Source organism: Trematomus bernacchii, unplaced genomic scaffold (genome assembly GCF_902827165.1).
Source record: "Trematomus bernacchii unplaced genomic scaffold, fTreBer1.1, whole genome shotgun sequence".
In the NCBI taxonomy this organism is placed as follows: domain Eukaryota; kingdom Metazoa; phylum Chordata; class Actinopteri; order Perciformes; family Nototheniidae; genus Trematomus; species Trematomus bernacchii.
Window position 1 is genome coordinate 9,796,727 of NW_022987689.1, and position 15,816 is coordinate 9,812,542.

The 15,816-nt window shown below is 40.2% G+C and overlaps 1 protein-coding gene across 1 annotated transcript in view; it reads right to left on the bottom strand.

Annotated features, from left to right (window-relative positions):
* brinp2 (bone morphogenetic protein/retinoic acid inducible neural-specific 2) overlaps positions 1-5,324 on the bottom strand; it is a 165,810-nt gene extending 160,486 nt beyond the window's left edge. Inside the window, exon 1 of the mRNA XM_034137101.1 lies at positions 4,550-5,324. The gene's annotated coding sequence lies outside the window, so the exon portion shown is untranslated. The remainder of the gene's footprint in view (positions 1-4,549) is intronic.
* Between the last annotated feature and the right edge of the window lie 10,492 nt (positions 5,325-15,816).

A 15,816-nucleotide genomic window follows, 5' to 3' on the forward strand; every position in this document is an offset into this window, starting at 1 on the left:
AAAAATACATTCTAATCTAGCAGACTGTATATAACATGGTCATATTTTTTCATTTTTCAATGCATGACTGCTTTCACAACCATAAATAAATGCTTTATATAAATCTAACTCAGAATATTTTTTAAGGTGTAATTATCATTCATTTTCTTTATAATATAAGATTAGGACATTTCTCTAAATTACACTTTAATTTCATGACAACTCTATGCCAAAATGTAACTTTAAATTACTTTATATATCAGACTGCAGCCATTTAGCTCTCCGCAAAGACTGGAAACAGAGTACAACAATTAGCCTGGATCTGTCAAAAAATCCATCTATTGGCCTCTGTAATGCCTTCTAAATTTACGAAATGTTGATAGCTTAAATGATACACAGCCTGACTTGACCCTTAAAATCCTGTATTCACTTTTTTCATGAAGAGGATAGCTCAAAATGCTGAGTGATGAGATCTCGGGCAAAACTGAAAGCCCGCTATTATGTATCAATCGTTGAAAAGGCTACATTTTCAATATCTCCTCATGTCCATGCAGTTTGAAGGGCACAGCCGTATCGTATGCATTAGTCAATCTCTGAAGAGCACAGACGCCGAGTACACGCATTTGCATTTATATACACGCATTTAGCTGATGCACTTTTCTGCAGAGTGACTCAATGAGAGCAACAAGGGATTCACCTCCGATTTTTAGATTGCTTATGGAGCAGAGCAAAGGTCAGAGACAGAGAGCATCCTGAAAATATGCGACCTTCAATAATACTGCAAGAGAGAATGTGAGGAGAAATAAGTGGAAGAAATGAGAGCCAATAAAAAAAGGGCAAATGGATTTTTCTTATAGAGAAGGACAATACTGAAGCAGGGAAATTATATGTTCTGTCAATGAATGTGCTTTGGCTGGAATTTTGCCATTTGATTGTACCTAACGGAAAATATATTTCATAAACTATGGTTGCTTCCGGTAAATTGTGAGAGATTCTGCACTTTCTTTTCTTTTCACTTCTGGGAAACTCATTAAACATGAAGCGATCTTCCAACAAAAGACAGAAGGAAACACTTTTATAAGTGAGAAAGCCGGAAATATCTGCAGAATTACACTCCATCACCGAGAATAATCAAACTGACATCTTTAAGAGGTCCTATCTGGAGTTGTTAGCTATGAAATGTGTCTGTTGAGGCCCATCTATTTCTGCTGCGGGGTACTAAGCATATAAACTCATTTCCATGCAGACGTACTTTTTGCACGTCTACCAGCTCCAAAAGTGCAGACTGGGGACCACCCCGGGCATGTAATTAGATTCCATAGGGGCTTAAGAAAAATGAGAAGTGGTATAATTCTGCTCTTTTTTTCCCTTGCTTTGCTGAGTTGAGAGAATACATTAGAATGGGTGGCAAATTATAGGTTTCATTCCACATACTGTCATCTTTATGATTCTGAACCAAGACAACAAGCAGAAAACAAAAGCTGCATTAGAACTCGTCTCAGTGAACTCCCTCCTACTCAGTATTGACTAATGCTGTCTGTGTTCTCACACCGGCAGTAACTTAAAAAACATGCCAGGCATAATGTGAGTGGACTGAGATACATTTGTCTAGAGAGTGTTGAGGCAAAAAGGAGAACACATTATGAAACACAGTTTCTTGAGAGTAAAACTTTCCAAATGCATGTCCCTCTCCGAATCGTTTGATAAAGAACTTTTGAATTAAAAGTTTTGGAAATGTCTTTTTCTTCAAGTCTTGCCATTGGGAATTGCAGATTGTTAGCAATCAAGACTCAAACAGGAAAAAATCAAACATTTGTTTTTAGACTTTTTTTTGTTATGGACTGATACACATTGGATGATCTTTTGAGCATTTTGGGCAGCATGTTAGTGTGTGTGTGTCATTGGGTCAAAATAAGCTACAGTGAACAATTTACTTAGTGTGTATTACTGAAGTGTTTCTGTGAAATGCCATATATCAGATGCACACACACAATACTTAGGATGATTTATTGATTTTAATGGGGAAATATTGCCAACCTTATTTTCACTCCATTGATAACCATGTTTTGTTTGTATTTCAATTATATGCTTTTGAAACACACATTGTAGTCTGGAAGAGCGTACTCCTTTGTTATGTGAGGCATTTGCTCGATGAAGACCAAGTTGGGGCCAATCATTGCTAATGTAAAAGTGTTTAACAAAGAGTTACTGCAAATATTTTGTCTCTTAATTGTGAAATGTTGCGTTGATATAAGTGGAAAATTAAGATTTTCATTTGAAAATTATTTTATGGCCTAACTGAAAAAGGGCATGTCTTGGGTTCAAGACAGATTTAGTCAGATAAATTGAATCAAGCAACACCACTGGGGTTATCTTGGTTTACTGTAGGTTTTTGGACAACTGTGTGTTTTTTCTTTACATAAAGCCTGTGTTACACACTTGGGGCACAATGTTTGAAAGACAGGCCAGTCAGAAGATCAAACACAAAGAGGCTATTGGTTACATTGGGGAAATGTACCATCCGAAAAAAGGCATGATATTTTGGGCTGTTATGCAGTTTTTAAAAATGTTTTTATTTATTTAGAAACCGTTTTCCTCAAGTCCCCTTAGTATGGAAGTTTAATACTAAATCCATAGAGTAGCCATTCAATATCATGATATTGATTTCAGCTGTATGGCAGGGCCCAGGAGACTGAACACAATCTTGCTTGTTTTGTTGCTAAAGCAATTACAGAGCTGAAAAAAATGCGTTGCAGAACAAGTCAAAGGTCTTCAGGCGGCCTTTTGTTTTGGAGCAGTGACATGCTAAGCTGATTGTAAACACGGTTGTACTGCTAATATGCTAACAGACAAGCACAGACATTTCACACACTGTTGCTGCTGTTCAAAGTCTATGAAATTAGAAATCGTTGCGCTCTCCTGGACTTGCTCTAGAATCTCTTGCTCCATCTCCCGGAATGGCCTATCCGGCTGCTAAATCGACTAATAGCGGCGTTTTATCCCCACGTTGAACAGATATTTGTCCCACTCCCAACGCATGTAGTGTAACTGTCTAAATCCTGGACATGTAAGGGGCCTTAGGTTTGTAAGCAGTTGCCGCTCTAGATAACTTTGCATTTAGAAATCCCCAGACTTCGGGTAAGCGGATACCTCAGATTGTTGCTAACACGAGACAAATGCATCAACAGAGCTGCAAATGTATGCTTTATGTATTTTCCAACTTGTCTTGTCAATATCCATCACTCCCACCTGAGCACACCTATAATGGACACTCCTACACTCATCAACACCAAACACTCAGCAGCTCGGCTGTTAAATATTCCCTTTCTCCTGATGATGTCAGCAGGGACGTACACTCACACTGCCATTAACAATTAATTGGATCATTGGAGCCATGTGTGTGTCATGCACTCAGCCTTTTTATGGTTAAGCTCTCAGTGCTACAATATATCACAGAAATGTCAAAGTCAGCACTTTCATTAAATGTTTACGACGAGGATGGACACAAGAGCAGTGAAACGTTCTCTCCAGGTGCATGTTTGTGAGTGTCATGATTTTAGTTTGACTTTTTGTTGTACTTCCTCTTCCTCCATGATTTGTTTGACAAGACCTCTTGCAGTGGCAGTGGGTGTTAAGTATAAATCTGAGGCAGCAGCTCCTCCTCTCTGAGGATTTCTTAAGGCCATATGCAGTAGTCTCGACAAAGTAGCTGACAGGTAAATGTTGTGCTTACACGGTTCAGAGAATATGTGAGAAATTGTGCGGTGCGTAGCCGGCATTCTGGGTGACTGATGGAGCAACAATATCACACACTCACAGGCAGAGAGAGAAGCACTGAGAGCAGAGAGGCAGGCAGGTATTCATTGGTGAGGAGAGACCGCAGGAACACACACACACACACACACACACACACACACATACATGGTGAGATGAGGCAAAATAGTGGTTAAAAAAAAGATTATGTGACAGTAGTTCACACACAGGCACAAGGAAAAATGCAACGCGCTGCAAAGTTACAGTAGGCAAAAACACAACAATTTAGCACACACACAGCCAAGCACACATTTCAACAGTGTGGACTACATCAACACAGATAAAAGCTTAGAATAAGAGAGATTTACACACATACTGTTCACAAAAACTGGATGAAAGGTGCCTGAAGTCCCAAGACCCACGTGTGACCTCTGGTATTTATTTGCATGTGCACCCTCTGTACACAACATTCTTTATTTGCTTAAAAATGATTGCCTGTTCCTGTTCCAAATGGTGTGCTTGTTGAGGAGAAAACGACCACACAAGCTCCTAATCTGCTTCATCTAAATTCAAATTGCCAGCTCTGCTTCCTCACCCTCTGCTGATCGATCATGCGTCACGACTTGAACACTGGCACACTGCAACTGACCATCCGAACCCGCATTATTGTCTTTTGCGTAACAACCCGGTAGGGGGCTGCGCATAAAAATAAAAAATAAACTCGGCAGGCGCAAAAACGCACAACATTGAACTCTGATATCCCGCGTTCCTTAAACCGCCCACACCCCCTCCCTTCCGCGTGGACACACAAACTCACCCAGGGTGTGATCGCAGGTCCTCCCCGTGCGTCTCTTGGTGTGTGTCCGTGTATCCAGTAAAAAGAGGTTGGGGAAAACGAGCGGCAAAGGCGCAATCGAAGTAGTGGACGGCAGCCAAACGCCACCGACTTCCCTCCTTCTTCTTCTTCTTCTTTTTCTTCTTCTTCTTCTTCTCTTCTCTTCTCTTCTCTCTGCTTCCTTCACTCTTCCCCTCCTCCCCGGGGCAGGTTAGGCAGCGGTGGTAATAATCCAGGCATTGTCCTCTTCATCAGCATTAAAAAGAAACACGGATAGGATGAGAAGACTCCGTTTCGCCAAACAACAAGACAGAAGTTTAGAGGAATTCTCCTTTTATAATGCTGTCCAGTGTAATCCTCGTTTTGAAAACAGTCTAAGTGAAGTGTCCACCAGTTACAATGTGGATGCAGACGTGTGGAAAAAGCTAAGAAAGTTTGCTTTCAGAGTGACTGAAACACAGCTGAGACCGGAGAAATTATCCCTGGGAGATGTCTTGTTATCTCACTTCCAGCTCCGGACAAAACAACTCTCCCTTCGGAGGGATTGTAGCGCACCTGCGGCCGGATCGGAGACGCGCAGGTATCTACGAGCTCTTCCCCCTCCTCCCTCTCTCGGTGTGTGTTTTATTCCGCGTTTTTATTCCCGTCTCTCCACGGTCATCACTCAGTGTCAAGCCTGACGTTGGTTCTCCAAAGTAGCTCAGGGAAGCGTCTCTTTTCACCAGCGCGCTCCGCTCTCCTCTCCCCTCTCCCTTCGCTTTCTCTCTCCTCAACAAGCTCCGTCTATCCTCCTGTTGTGAAACCACACCTCCCTCGGCAGCGATTGGCCGGAAACCGCAGAGAAGGAGGAGGAGAGGGAAGGAGGTGAGTGCTGCGATGATGCGCTCAGGAGAGAGAGGGGAAATTAGAGGATGGAGAGAGAGGAGAGAGGAGAGAGGAGGATAAATCTAGAGGGAGAGAAGTGAAAAAAGAGAGGGGAAGAATAAAAACGAATGGTGTGTATGAGGATGCCTGTTTAAGGAGGGGGGGAGGGGGTTGTTCATGCACTGAGCTCTATGTGTTCAAGCCCAAAGGGACAGGCTGGCTAATGAAAGTGAAAATGCTTCTCTCCTTTTTTTTTTTTTATCCCTCTCATTCACTCAAAGCGCTTTAGCCACATTTTGTCCGCTGCAAATCTGCTTTGACTCCCGGCAAAACTGAATTCATACTGACAATGTCCCCAATTACTGAGCCGAGTCATACGCTTCCGTCCATCCATCTACTTCCTCTTTATGAAATCTGGTGTCTGTCAGTTAGGGCAGCTTCCTTAGTGAGTCTATGATGAATAAGTAAGTGGTTGAAGGGAGGCTGGAGAGTGGAGTGCATGTTGAATATGCTGCCCAGGGGCGTCAGCAGGGAAATAAGTAACAGGCAGAGCCGCTTTGGTAAAGGAAGCAAATGAGGTGGGCCTGATATTGCGATTGTTGTGGTGCAACCGCACATGTTAGCGGGAGATGGGAGACAAAAATCGCTCGACAGCTCCTGGGAGAGCTAGGCTTTGATTGATGGCGACGCTTCAGGGAGTGTTTCAATATGAACTTGGTTAACTCGGAGCCACATGAAGCATTCATCACTTGCTGCCATGCTGGAGTGAGATGCTCACCGCAAGCTAGGCAGCTTTTTATTTAGAATGGCACCTGCGGGAGCATCCTCACAGGCGCAGCAGCTACCTATTTGCAGCTATTTTAAGGCTCACGTCAACAAATCTCCAACAGACCCCTAAAACCAAAGTATTAGCGACCTGACTTGACTGCAGCTGCTCATAAAGGGTGTAAAAGGTGGAGGGTGCTGTTGTGCACATGGCCATATGAGACATATTGGTAATTTTGCAATAAATAAAAAAGTGATCCTCACTTGCTTGTGAAAAACATTTAAATGATTATAGTCACACCACATTTCACTTTTTCATCCATATGCCATTTAACAAGGTACCCTATAACCTGCACAATAAGAAAGTAGGGTATAGAAAGGGAGTCTGTTATGGGAAAAACAACATACCCAATTCTTCATGAAACTAGGTGAAATGGTGAGGCATAAAGCGTTGGAGGCAGGGGCTTTTTCATTCCTGTGAGTGTTGCTCATTGGAGCGTGAAGCCCAAAATGGAGCAACTGTAGATTTTTTAAAAGTACCCGTTTCTTGGTCCATAGAGCATGCGCACTTGAGTTTTACTAAGGCCCCGCCTCCGATCTTCCGCTCTCGGCACAGTCAAATGAACGGAGAGAGAAAATAACTCTGAATTGAACTTTTAGGGCATTTTACTACCCTAGTGATTCAAATAAGGGTTACGAGTTAGTACTTATAGTTTATTTAGCAAAAAATGATATGCTCATTTATAGAGGTATCCGATGTAAATCAATGGGGAAAACTATTTTTGGGCCCAAGCCTTTAGTGTAATACCACAGTTTGGCCACTATGACATTTGCTTCAATGTCTAGCGCTATGGGCCAAGACTGAACTCATTCCATTTTGGACTTGGTTTCAGAATCATGGGGCGGCTCCACAAATAATGTTCCACTTTCATTAAAACTGTGAGATCTCCCTGCTATTTCCATGAACTCGAAGCTCATGAACACCACAAAGTCGGAAGCACAACTTACCAACTGAGGTGCATGTGAATGCACCATTGGCACAGCTAAACATGCTCTGTTCTGTAACAAATATCTTGATTCTCACATAAGCTAGGAATGTTTAAATAAGTGAATTTTCCACCAATAACATTGAAGAAATAGACATGTTTTCACTGCATTGATTTTGACTGAGAGGATAAGCACAACTGTGACCAATGGTGCCTCGTTATAAGTGCCAAAGTAAGCTGTGTCAGTGAGTCAGCATTCTCAATAAGAGAACCCTGGAACAGGGACAATGAAATGGACCCAGCTGTTGTTAATGATATGAATTACACCTGTGCTTTTTCTAGATGTCACGTGTCAAAATTATTGCTGTGAAAAGGGTCTATTGAAGACAACACTGGGGCCATCACTCAAAAATCATATCGTACCAGTAACTTTAATTATTACAGCTTTTGAAGAATACAATTATGGCCGCTTTTTACAAATGGAAAGTGTCTAGATAATTACTTGCGAAAACTGTCAAACACTCTCAAAAGACTTGCTGCCCAAAGATCCATTCCATTAGCAATTCAAGGACAGTGTCTAACCAAAACCATCTTGCGAGAGTTTCTAAAGAAACAAGGTTACAATCGGCAGATCCCTGAGAGGAAAACTTACTCCACACAGATGAATATCCTTCACCTGTCTGCTGACGATTTGTTGTGTACAATTCACAGGTGAAACTCACAAAACAACAGCAAACTACAACAATCATACAAGCACCATTTTGCGGGCATTAATGATTTATTTCACTTTATAAGTAATATACCGATAGTGTTCTGACATCAACTTTTCATTATGGAACAGATGGTGCTGTTGTTGGGGGAACTGTGGACAGCTTGTCAATAACTGTCACATGTAGTTCTCTACGAGTGCAGTTCATAACCACAACAAGAGAGCAAGAGGAGACCTTGGTCTATTCAATAGCCAAACACTTTATTGTGTCAACTGCAGAGAAGAAACAGGCAGTTATTTGAAACAGGCTGGTTTTGGAGACAGACATGTATTTTCTCTGTTTTACATTTGATCATATAGTTTAGGGAGATAGTATTTTCTGATCTTTTCCCTTTTTAACATGTTTTACTTTGCTCTTTATTTTTTGCTGTTAAGCTACCATCAATAGACCAATTTCTTCCTGTTAAATATGTTTTTTTTTTGTTCATACCACTTTAGTTTCAAGGCAAAGATTGGTTTGAAAGCAACACCACACTGGTACATTTACATTATCCTGAAACGCAGTAAAGTAACACACAGTACCTCGAAACAATCCCATGCCTTGGCCATCGCAACTACGTCTATTTTTGAGAATTTCATGCCACATTCCCTCCCAAAACAGGAAATCATGTCATTGTTATTTAGCATGGAAGTGTCTGAAACTTTCTTCGCTAACTTTTCATGCTTATGAATAAGACTTGCTTCTCCAGCATGCAAGTAGCAGAAGTGAAGTTAGTTATATATGGACTGACATCACAGGAGCAGTCCAGTGTCGGTTTGGCAGCATAATAAATAAATGGATGTCTGCAGCATGCACCCGAAGAGCTCGCAGCTTCAGAGGGACGAGGATATTGGATGGAGTCTCCAGCTTGAACGGGATCAGACGAGCAGAGAAAGAAATGTAAATATAAATTCGGTTTCTGTCAAAACATTCACGGCTCAAATAGAGAGACTATCCGGGTGTTGTTTTTATGTCTGTTTGCAGGTACACAAGCTCTAGGCAAGTTTTTCGAAATAAAAACATGTTTGTTCATGTTTTGTTTTTCTTATTATTCATGTGCTTTGTTCTTGATACATCGGGGATGGATCTGTTCATTAAACGCACTTTAAATATAGATTTGCCTGTACAAACATAATTTTTAAAGCTCATCCCTCACCTCAGTTTATGTTCAAGCACCGGAGCCAAGCCCTCATTGGTTGACAGCTATAGGAGAACATTTTATTGGCAAGACATATCAGGTTAAACCATTTGCATTTTATATCAGTGCGAAAGCCGAGTGTGCTTTTTATGTGTCCTCATCGGGGATCGATCACTCCTGCTCTTGTCATACCTTCTCAAAACAAATGAGGGATTAAAGCAGAGACGTTCGAGAACACAATAACTGGGATGGGAGAAGAGCAAGAGGATGACAGCAGCTCACTGAAATCCACAGGATATGTATTTCCTTTGTCTCAGGGCTTAGAAAGTACAACACCCACTCAGGGGCTCAGCTTGATCCTTCTTTTTTTATTTGCCATGTTCTGGTGATGTTAAATATTGGGCTGCAGGGACGTTTTTGAATGCATTAAATATTAATCTCAGCTAAAAGATGTTCATGTGTCCAACAGGTATCTCCGATGGCCGTTATCTGAGATGGTTATGAAGACAGATGCTCCTCTGTTAATCAAAAGTGATATACATGGACAGATAAGTGCCGTTTTAAATGTGTTAATGGGACAATCTAAAAATGTCGCCATCCATCGCACGTTGAATTTGATTTGCTTCCCTCAGGAAAGTGCTTTAGACTGCCACCGGTCACCAAAATGTCGAAAGGAAATAGTTTGTCTCAAGCACAGTTGAATTATTAAATACATGTTAATCATTAAGGGCCAAACCCTTACCCCAGCCCCCTTGCTTTATTTGTATGTTTGAGGATTTTGCACATTTTACTTTTGTTATATGCTGAAATGCTAAGCTCTCCCTATATCTTAACTGTTGCTTACTTGTGTCTTGATTGTTATTCAGTGTTTGAAGTCAAATAAAACGTTACACATTGAGAACATCAACGTTTCAGGACTGACAGAGGTGTAGCTGCAAATAATTGAAGTAAAATCAAACAATCAACAATCTAATCTACCTGTGTCAAAAATAAGATATTCTATGGACATAATGGCAAGTACAAGCTTGTTAAGACATCCTGACAAAGTCACAACATGAGGAAGGTTGGAAGGATTACCGTGTCTTCAAGGGAGGAAATAAACTGAATTGAACACAATGTCAAGCTGTTAGTTTTACGTAAACTGTGTATATTCCTATATTTAACTTCCTTGATGAGTCACCAGCAACTTCAGACTGTTAAACCCCATGGTGAGTTATAACGGTAGCTGTATATGAATGTTGGGATTAATGTGTGTAGTAGTCAATTACTTCATTAAACATGTAATTAACTATTGAAAATAATGTACTTATCCACCTGATGGGTCTGTGTGGCCTATTTTCAATGGTTCGATGAACTATGGAACCAAATCTCAGGCACTAGACTAAAAACTAAAAGTCCCTTCTTGTTATTTCTTCACACATCATCTCAAGAACTGTGAAGATTAGGCACATTTGAAACATGGTGGATTAAAGAAAACATCAGCAGTGTCTGAAATCTGTTCTTTACACATTGGAAACAATACTGGTCATCCTGATATATTTACTGATGCCTTACTGAGTTAGGAGTTATGAATGAATAAATAAAAGAGTATGAGACATGAAAAGAAGAAGGGGGGGGGGGGGAACTCTATCGCGCCCATCTTTATAGTTACACAATCTGATGGTAAATTATACTCTGCTTTAGAATTTAACCGCCATGAATCTTACAGCAAATAAAGTTTTATTTCTCTGCTTTACTCACTTTAATGTCTCATCACTGCTCCCCTCACTCTATCTGACTTGTGTTGTCAGCTTGTTCGCTCTCTGTCTCTTTCTTTCTCTCATTTCTTTTTTTAAATGTCAGGAAGTAGACAACAAAGCTTTACTTTTTGTTTATGTTAATAACCAACAAGAAGTGTCAGACCCCTCGTTCTTATATCGATACAGGAATACTTCCTTTGAATTAAGCAGAACACAAGTGGAAGCAGCCAAAGTGTCTGATCAATCAGCGACAATCAGCCCTACGAAATATGATAAACATCAATGATCCAAAAGTTCCTTACCTCTTTGGAATATACTGCCCTGGGAGCAGTGACTTATTTCTTGCTACAGTAGAACTATCCTACAGCAGCTTCATGGAACCACTGTATTCCAAACAGGATTGGTTCTTTAGTTTCTAAAAAGCTGGTTAAAGTCACTGGTACCTGGCTCCACCTATGTTTGGTGTACATGGATTCCTTTATTTTGGTATACATTTTAGTTGCATTTTACTTAGATGTTGTCTTGTTGAAGAAAGAAATGGATGTAGTTACCCAGTGGTTTGTGGATTACCAGTTCAAAGTCTCAATTTTGTCTTCATCTTGGTATTTGGTGGTCGCCATTTTATTTTTGGGAAACCAGAAGTGAAATGACCACTGCTTACCAGCATTATTTACAGAAAACCAACACAAACTTCAACAAATTATAATAAATCTAAACTTCTCCTCTTTGCCTTCATGGCCTTTTACAAACAAGTCCTTTTCTACCTTTTTTTAACTTTCAGCATCAACATACCAAACACGTCCAAAAGAAGTGGATGTAGTTACCTTGACATCACCCATTGTTTATGGACTGACAGTTTTAAGCCTTGTGTTCCGCATTTTGGCCATTGCAGTAGGGTAGAGGGTGGAGTCAAGTACTCCCATAGGACACTTTCTCACATTGTCTAGCAGAAAAAAAAGCTCTTGAATGAAAAAAAGAGAACCTGTTTTTGAAATGATGGAATCAATATTTGTAGCCCGACAAATAAAATACATATTGGTGTTGGTTAGCTTCTGCCAAACAAAATAAATGAGATACTTGACAATAACAAGTTACAACAAAGCACAAACGTCCAAAGAAATGAACAAAGGGATAAAAACAAAGGAGTTCAACAAAATCATTGCATGAATTTGCCCACAGTCACAAAAAGTCAACTTCTATGAAATATAAGAAAAAGCGAGTCTGTGAATCTTTGAGCCGCAGGCAAATCATCCTTTCACCCCGGGGCTCTGATAGCAAAGACCCGTGAAGTCACCTCTGCAGTCTGAGCCTGTGGGCTATGAAAAATGTTCCCTCAATTGTTATAACTTTGTTGCAGTCAATTTTCTGTATTCTAGCTCCACTGATAGCTGACACTGAATACATTTGCAAAGTTAAAAACAACTGCTTCTTCATCACCACAGTCTGTGAACACCAAACAAGGTCTCACAATTATGCACATGATAACATAACAACTCATGGTAATAGTCAATAATTGTGTTTGATTGCTGATTTTGTGCACGTTCCATCCCATTATGTATGTGCATGTGAGTTTGACTGCATGTTGCTAGGAGAGTGAGATGGCTCTGAGCATTACAAGGGCAGATCTGCAGGATCACAAGTGTGTACAAGTTTGAGTTCAATCAAAGTTTACAGTGATAAATAATTCAAAGCTCGAAATACAGATACTCGAGGTTGCAATTGTATTCCAGTATGCAAGCAGCGACTGTAAATTATGCTTTAATGTAGCTTGGCAATTTAAGCAACAATTCACTTTGGTGCTGCTGGTCTCAAATCACTAGCTAACAGAAGCATCAGCATCTATCTATCTACCTACAGCTTTTAAAAGAATAAGAAATACATCAACAAGTGCTGCAGTTATTTGCTTGATTAAATGATCAAATAGTTACCAACTAGCTATCTGTAAAGAAGAATCAAATATCAAAATGGGGATTTATTTATTTTGTGTCAATTATTGTATTTCATTTGTCTTTAAGTTGCTAAATGTCACAAGCTTTAAAGATATATGTATAGTACATCCAATAAAATGTGTCAATTTTTCCATAAAAGATTCACAAAAAGCTAGCAGCTCACTATACAGTACAGTAGATGCAGTGTATTACCATCTCACATTATTGAAAAACTATAGCTAGTTTCCAATCCACTGTAATGAGGGGGGAACTACATTTCCTCAGATTGGATGGACCAATTTACTGACCGTGTGTGTGTGTGTGTGTGTGTGTGTGTGTGTGTGTGTGTGTGTGTGTGTGGTGTGTGTGTGTGTGTGTGTGTGTGTGTGTGTGTGTGTGTGTGTGTGTGTGTGTGTGTGTGTGTGTGTGTGTTGTGTGTGTGTGTGTGTGTGTGTGTGTGTGTGTGTGTGTATGCTTGCTTGTGTTGTAAAGTGCTAACAATAGAAAGCCCTAAATACTGATTTGGAGGCGTTACTACAGGGTAGTGTTCCATTAATTTGGATTAGTGTAGCTGACTAAATGGTTTAGCATCACATACTAATCTGAATAGGAGAGGATACAGGACACTCGCCGCAAAATAGGAGCAGATATTAGCTCCAGGCTGGATGAACAGCAGAAGTTACCACCTATCTATTGCTACCATCTATTTAATCAAAGATAAACAATTGTTATTAGGAAGAAAATATGCTTCCCACTTGAGAAACAGTATACACATAATCACCAGCACAGAGTAATGAATGTGTTAAACTGCTGAGAATCTGTAATCCATCGTTTTCACTGCCACCTTTCTGGGCTCCTTTTCTGAGTGTATTCACAATAACTGTGATTCTACCAGAGTGATGAATAGTCTGTAACAGGCACTTAAGCCACTTATTATTTAATGACACCAAAAAGAGGACATAATGCATTGTATTGTATAAAGGTTTAAAAAAATACTCAAAGGCTATATTCATGGGAAAGGGACAAAAACAGTTAACCCTCCTTTTGTCTTCATTTTCCCCCCCTTACTTTGGTGTTCACGGTCAAATTTGACCGGTCCTGTTTTAACTGCTATTACATTAACACAAAAACCATTAATCATCACCACATTTCATTTAACACCCTTTCAAACTGTAAATATTGTATCAGACTACTGGTATACAGGAAAAACTGCAGTAAATATACAAAGAATAGACACCGAACATGTATTGCGTCTGCCATGTGTGATCCATGTGGGGGAATGGGCACATAAGAGCGGGAAATGTGTCAAATTGTTCTGTGTGTTTGTGTGTGCCAGGTGTGATTCACATGGGGGGATGGGCACATAAGGGGGGGGACACATCTAGAGTGTGTGTGTGTGTGTGTGTGTGTGTGTGTGTGTGTGTGTGTGTGTGTGTGTGTGTGTGTGTGTGTGTGTGTGTGTGTGTGTGTGTGTGTGTGTGTGTGTGTGTGGGTGTGTGGGTGTTTGTGTGTGTGTTTTATCTGATCCGGATGGTTAAAGTGGTGATCAGCAATTTTATATGTTCAAATGTCTACTGTGAAGGATATCATAAAGCCTTAATGCAATCGAATGTAAAACAAAAAAGTTATGATTGATGAAAGTAGTAAATCGGTCAGATTTGACCCGAAGACAACAGGAGGGTTAAAGCAACTACAGAATGTAAAGAATTACAGCATATAAAGCATTAATACAATGAATGATGGGGGGATAACAAACTATCAGCATATTTAAATACATGTCAGTGAGAGGGAGGGGACAGAAATTGAGAATACTGTCTCCCCAGTTCCGGTATTTGGACCTGGTAAGAGGCATGGGGCAGTCTAAGGTCTGAAAAGTGAAGCCAAAGTGCCCTAAACTTGCATTCTCTCTGATAACTAGGTTCTACTTTAACGGTTGAAAGAAGAAGTCCGATTGAATAGTTTGGTTGTACTGTAATGTGGTTCCAAATTAAAAAAACATGAGAAAAGACAAAAATGAAGATGGCAACTCAAAGCTTCACACTGGTCGTTACCATACCAATGGGTGACATCATGTTGACCAAATCCACATTTTAGGAAGGAGAGGGCTATCTTTTGAAGGGCTTTAAAGGCCATGAGGAGCCTTTTAAACTGGAGTCTTTGTTGAATGGGAAGCCAGTGGAGGTTTAGAAGGATTTGGAGTGTTGTAATCTCTGGTGTGAGAGTTCGTGAGCAGTTTAACAGCCGAATTTTGGATGTTTTATAAATGGTGGAGGAGTGGGATATTGGGGGATGTTACGTACATAATGCTGTTAAAGAAGTGGAATCATTGAGCGATGAAGGCGTACATGAGCAATTCAGCAGGTGAGACAGAGAGGGAGAGGCAGAGACTGGCACTGTTTATAAGATGGAAGAAGGATGTTTTTTTAATGTGATAAACATGTTTTTTCAGAGGCGAAGGTTTGATGAGAGATGACATCAAGGCTGTGGATTTCATTGTTAAACATGGCGCACCTGCTTTACTCTCTGTTATCACTTCCCTTTGAAGGCAGCAGATCATTAAAAACTAAAGGGCCCATGGAAAAAGGAATCAGAATAAAGCTTTATGAATTATAAATGTTTTTTCATATTTCTAGGAATATATTAAAGTTCAACAACATCCATGTTTGCAGTTTACAATGTTTCTAAGGTCATTTATTTTTGAGTTAATATTACTATTAAAGGCACTCAAAAATGTCAGAGTTTGTTTGGCCTCCAAACTGCTGAGTGGGCGTACCGGAATAAGCCAGCCATCCATCCATCCATCTATCCATTTATAAATCTAATGATGTTACTATCAAATTACAGTATGTGTGCTCTTGCAAAATACAAACCCTGCCTGGCTGTCCATGTGTATGTTGTACTAAAAAGTATTTTTCAGTTGTAGGTAGTCAGTGTAATGCTGTAAACTGTGTCCTCCTCACTTTCCCTCCCCCCTCCCCCCCTCGCACTAAACTGCCTCAATGTCACGCAGTAAGGCAAAGACAATTAAGGTGTATAAATATGTAAATATGGTCACGGCAGCTCAGCAGGAGGAACAGCGT